The 6,085-nt window shown below is 41.4% G+C and overlaps 1 long non-coding RNA gene across 1 annotated transcript in view; it reads left to right on the forward strand.

Annotated features, from left to right (window-relative positions):
• Positions 1 to 6,085, forward strand: part of LOC137616936 (uncharacterized) — a 6,794-nt gene continuing 709 nt past the window's right edge. The window contains exons 1-3 of the long non-coding RNA XR_011039521.1: positions 1 to 287; positions 4,425 to 4,553; positions 5,889 to 6,085. The exon at positions 5,889 to 6,085 is cut by the window's right edge and continues 709 nt beyond it. This is a non-coding gene — a long non-coding RNA (uncharacterized lncRNA). The remainder of the gene's footprint in view (positions 288 to 4,424; positions 4,554 to 5,888) is intronic.

Here is a 6,085-nt window from a genome sequence, read left to right on the forward strand (position 1 = left end):
TCCCACTCTTTTTACGCTGCCTTTTGGATCATCAGGATTAACTTTTGTGCTGTGAGTTCAGTTCCTGTGCCACCCAGGGCGTTCTAAGCTATACTAGCCTACCCTAGGCTAGCAGTGCTTGTGAGTGGTGTGGACTTCCTGCGGGCTCGGGTCCACGCAGAGGAGTTTTTCCCGGCCGAGTGGACGTAGGAAGGGCACCTCTACATCTTTCCAGACGTTTTTTTCACCAGTGCAGTAGTTGTGGGGGCATTGTGGCCCGAGGAGGAACGTAGGAAGTCTGTGAACAGGTAATATCCTTTTGGTATTTATTTTAGGGCAGCACTATTGTTTGTATACCCCTGTTGCTACGTGTGCTCTCCAGAACTCCATCCGATAGCAGTTACCTGACGAGTGACTCTGTACCTGGTGGCTTGCTGGGAGCCTGTGTCAGAGTTTCCTGGTGCTATGGTCCTCAGCCTAGCACCCTTAGATGCCAACAAGTGTGGATGTAACTCTTTGTTCCCTTTATAATTTGACAGGAGCTATTAGGGTAGTTTCTGTATTTTTATAGTTTTCTCATATAGAGAACAATGTATTTGACATAGTCATAAAGTGGTAATGTTAAGCTTAAGCTTTATTATATTAGCTAGGAATTTAAGTGTTCTCTTGCTGTATGTCTCCTCCCTCCTACCTAACCGTATTTATTATAGGTAAGTTTTATTGGGGCCCTTTATCTACTGCTCCTGGGTTATTATATTACTGTCTTAGGAATGCAGATTTAGAGGTTAGGTAACCTTTCCGGATTTTATATTAAGGACATAATCTTTGTCCTGTAGTCACAAGGCTGACTGTTATTTATTTTTTTCATTTGTGTATGAACCATTGTTGAGTTTTCGCTCGTGATTTCGTGTCCATTGACTTTTTTTTTCATTGAATGCTGTATTACTGCCCTCTCTTTCCTGGTGTTTTGAGAACTTGCACCACAGCCTCACAGGGATCGTAATAATTGGCAACCATGACAGGATTGAGAGCTCCGGGTGTTCAGTGATTGGGTCAGGGAAGCGGCACTCGAGTGAGCACTTCAGTGCTAGTTATCTTTTTGGGTAGTGTTGCCTCCGACCCCCCCTCCACCCACCCCAAATGATTAATTTTGCATTATGGAAGAATTTGTGTTTGATCAGGCAGAGTTTTTGGAGACGGCTGATTGTTTGAAGCATCTGCCACTTTTAAATAAGATACTTTTAATAGAATGTGCAAGGTGGTTGGGTATTGTGGTGAAGTCTTCGGACTCGAGGAAAGAATTTTTGTTGTTAGTCCTGAGTAAGGTTCGTCAGCATATGGCTGAAGCAGAGCATTTGGTTAGTGTGGAAGAGGATGATTTAGGAAGTATTAGTGAAGGGAGTGTGGATGTGGATAGTGACAAGGTGAGTGTGACAGCGGGTCTAACCTTGTTTGAGGATCCTCCTTGTATTTGTACCCTGTATGAAGGTCTGCAAACTTTCCCAAAGGTCCCCTTAAAAGTAGAGGGAATTTGTCTAATAATCCTTTTTTGCCTCTTTATTATGTACCAGTGGAACTTGTCCCCCTTTCTAAAGTTTTGGGTGAATCTAAGGAAGACAAAGAATTTAAATTAATATATAAACGCATAGAGTTGCGTAAAATTGAGTTTTAGGAAAGCGAGAGGGCTAGGCGTCATGAGAGGGAGATGGTAAATCTGAATTTGGAAATGACTAGGCTACACAGAGCAAATATGGCTAGCTCTCCACAGGTAGGGTTTAAAGAGAAATTTAATCTAGGTGCGGAACTCAAATTAGTGCTTATGTTTGATGAGAAGAACGTCCCAGAGTTCTTTAAGACGTTTGAGCGTGTGGCTACCCGATTGTCTTGGCTCACAGAGATGTGGACAGTTCTTATCCAGTGTAGGTTAATTGGCAAGGCAATTCGGGTATATAATGCCTTTGAGGAGGGAGTAGCTCGGGACTATCAAAAAGTTAAGAGCTTGGTTTTGAAAGTGTATGACCTGGTCCCTGAGGGCTTTCGCCTCAGGTTTTGTAAATACACTAAACACCCTGCAGAGTCCTTCGTCGAGTTTGCCCGCATCAAGGAGGGACAGTTCAACGACTGGTTAAAGGGTTAGCAGGTTTTCACTTTCGCTGCGTTACGCGAACTTCTGCTCCTTGAAGCATTTAAGAAAGCTTGTAGCGGAGAGTTGAGGGTACACCTAAAGGAGGTGAAGGCTACTAAAGTGAGTACAGTAATGCTGCTCAGTTAGCGGATGAGTATGGAGTATGTGTTGACTCATCGGTCTGGTAGTGGAAATTTCAATAATGAAATATTGAATAACCCTTCGTCTCGCACTCCCCGGGGTGGTAGGAGAGGAAAAGCCTCTTCCTTGATTCCCCATACCCCTAAACATAATGTTAACCCTAATTCTTTTTCAGATGGTAGGAATATGAGTAGAGTCCAAGGAGGGTCTCCTCCCCCTAGAGTTTTTGTTAATAGGGGTTACCCTAATGCAGGTACTACCAGGTCTAATAATAATGCAAATAGAGTTTCAGGTCTTAGAGGAACTTGCTATTGGTGCAACAAACGAGGGCATTTCCAAAGCCAATGCAATGTTCGTCGATATTACCTGGAATATAATGGTCAAAGTCCTGTGGCTGTAATTCCTGATAGGTCTAACGTAAATAGTAATACTGTCGACAGATCTGTAATAGACAGTAGTAATGTAGGTAGTAATGTCAAAGATGTTCCTAATGCTTAATCGTGACTCGAGTTTGATAAATATGTAAGGCCTGGAAAGGTGTTTTGTGATAACGGTGTTGTCCAGTTCAAGTTTCTTAGGGACACCGGTTCTGCCCGGTTGTAGATTTTGAAGACTACTTTAAATGGTGGTACTAAATATACTGGTAATTTTGTAGTGTTGGGAGGTTTCTCAGATTCAGTGGTGCCTGCTCCTTTGGTTAACGTCCACTTGCCTTTTCCAGGATACGATCAGATAACGGAGTTGGCTGTGGTGGATAGCTTGCCTATTCCTGGAATATATGGTATCCTGGGGAATGATATGCTGGATGGGGAAGGTTGGGAGCTGTTCCCCATATTTTCCGTTAGTGCCAGTCCCGTGGCTATAACTACTCGGTCCGCAGCGAGAGCTGCTAATTTACTTGATGGAGATAATGATGATGACTCAATATTAAGTAGTGTAGAATTAGATATAGAAAGGCCCGGGCCAGTAGAGAGTAGTGGAAGTGATGTAGTTAGTCCTTTTAACTTTGATTGGGACAGAGCTGCTTTTATCAAGGCTCAGAAAGAGGAATTTAATTTTGATTTGGGTGATGTCGGGGATCTAACTAAACCTAGGTTTGGTATTGTAAAAGGTCTTTTATACAGGTTTAGTTGTCCCGCCACTGATGAGGTAAATATAGTTGGTCGTGTTGAACTGATCAGTGTGCTATTTCATCTTTTTCAGTTCAGAAATTTTTTGGTGGCTTGGAATGAAAATGAGTGTAAAACAGTTTATTCGAGAGCGTGAAACTTGTTAAGTAATGGGGAAGCCGAACCAGTGTATTCCTAAGGCCCCGTTACATCCCATACCGGCCATAGGTGAGCCTTTTTCTGAGTTGGTTATTGATGTGGTGGGTCCTTTACCCAAGACTAAAACTGGTTAGGTATATTTATTAACCATCATGGATAGAGCCTCTCGTTTTCCTGAAGCTATACCTATGAGGCGTATTACTCCAAAGTTTGTTTTTGAAAAATTAACTGATTTTTTTTCCAGATATGGTCTCCCTCATGTAATTCAGACCAACTGTGGGACGAATTTCACGAGTAAGGTATTTAGGGGCAAGTGTGCTGAACTGGCCATTCAGCAACTTATCAGCGTACCTTATCATCCGGAGAGTCAAGGTTTGGTGGAAAGGTTTCATCAAACCCTCAAGTCTGTACTTAAGAAACATAGTTATGGTTCTGGTAGCGAATGGGACAGAGCCCTCCCTTTTGCCTTCTTTGCTATTAGAAATCATCCTAACTCTTCTACAGGTGTAGTTCGTATCGAGTTGGTATTTTGGCACAAAGTTCGAGGGCCGTTAGAAATTATATTTGAGATGTTAAAATCTAGCTGGAAGGTTCTGAGGAGGTTGTCTGATGTTAACTATGAGGTTGAGGCTCCCGGTTCAAGCCGTAAATGTAAAATATTTCTTAATAATTGTTTCAAGCCTTATGTGGGTAAGTGTGGTGATCCCTTAGTGATCGTGTATGAACCTGTCTCTGTGGTAGTTGATGTACCTCCAGAGGAGTCCGATGACTTAGTGTGTCAGGTTACGTCGGATGCAATAGGGGAAAATATGCAACATTTAGAACTGTTAAAAAGTAGTTTAGGACATTTAAACATTAATCAAAGAAAAGAAGTGCTTAGTTTAATCCATTCTTTCTCTGAACTTTTTCAGGATGCCCCAGATAGAACCCAGGTTTTGAGCCATGATGTTGACGTGGGGGGTGCTTCCCCTGTAAAACAGAGTCCTTACCATCTGCTTGTGAGATATCTGCATTTTTTACTCCTTTCCGACTTTACGAATGTAAGGTTATGCCCTTTGGCATGAAGAATGCTGCATGCACTTTTCAGAGATTAATGAATAGGGTCATTTGCGGTCTGGAAGGAACAGAAATTCATATTGATGATTTGGTTGTTTATAGTAATGACTGGAATACCCATATGGTATGGCTTCATAAGGTTTTTAAAGCTCTAAGGTGTGCTGGGCTTGTAGATAATTTGGCCAAGTGTGAAGTAGGGCAGGCCAAGGTTTGTTATTTAGGTCACGAGGTTGGTTTAGGTCAGGTGGCTCCAAAGCAAGCTATCCTCGAGGCAATTATAAGTTTGAAAAGACCTGGTAATGTTAGAGAAGTAAGAGGAGTGCTGGGCATGACAGGGTATTACCGCCGATTCGTCCGTAATTACTCTGATCTTGCTCAGCCTCTTACTAGTTTATTAGAAAAAGGGAAAAAATTCTCATGGTCTGATCAGTGTGAAAAAGCTTTTCACTAACTTAATTCAATATTTTTAACTAATCCTATTTTAACTGCCCCCGATTTTCATAAATCCATCTATTATTGCCGTGGACGCTAGTGACATTGGTATAGGTGGTGTTCTTTTCGAGAGGAAAGAAAGCTGTGTAGTTCATCCGATACCATACTTCAGCAAAAAGTTGTTGGCAACTGAAAGGCGGTACTCCACAACTGAGAAAGAAGCTCTCTCTTTGGTTCGATCTTTGACACACTTTAAACCTTGTGTAACAAATTTTTCTTTTCCCGTGGACATCTGGACAGATCACAACCGCTGGTGTTCATCGAACGGATGAGAGGAGCCAACGCTTTTTCAACAAGAATTTAATTTGATTAATAAGCACGTGAAAAGCTCGGAAAATATGATTCCTGTTGCCCTATCCAAGACTACTTAAGCATGTTTACCCTACCCCTCTTCATGCGCTGCCCTGTTCATGTCTCAAATTGGGTTTGTGTGTTATGTTTCACATTAACTGTCATTCTGTTTCAGGTTTATGTCATTTTGGTTATGAACTCTTTGAATATAATTAATAAATATTCTTTAATGTGCTCTTTTTATAGGTCTTTCATTTATAAAAAAAGAAAATTAAAAATAAAATTTTGTTTTTTTGCTCAATTTTTCTTTTTTTTTTTTTCGAAAAGGAAGGTATCAGGTATTCACGTATTGGTCGTAAACTTTAGTTTAGTCTCAGCCTTGTGATTTTCTTTATATGTTAATTTATTTAAGATTAAGTTTGGTGGTGCTTATGACAAGACTGTGTTGCTAAAGACATTTGGTGGCCTCCTTTCAGGCATTGGAGTGTGTAAAAAAGTTACTCCTAACTCCCTTTATTGTTTCTTTTTGGTGTTAGTGAGAGCTGCCATGGACTCTGGAGTGTTGACTGGCCGTTTCATCTCATGTGTTTTTAATGTGGTCGTCATGGGAGACAAGAGTTTTCTTCCTCGCCAGGAGTAAAGGAAACAAGAAGAAGGGGCCTGACTTGCATGCCTCCCACTCTTTTAACGCTGCCTTTTGGATCATCAGGATTAACTTTTGTGCTGTGGGCTC

Source organism: Palaemon carinicauda, chromosome 23 (assembly GCF_036898095.1).
Source record: "Palaemon carinicauda isolate YSFRI2023 chromosome 23, ASM3689809v2, whole genome shotgun sequence".
Taxonomy (NCBI): Eukaryota; Metazoa; Arthropoda; class Malacostraca; order Decapoda; family Palaemonidae; genus Palaemon; species Palaemon carinicauda.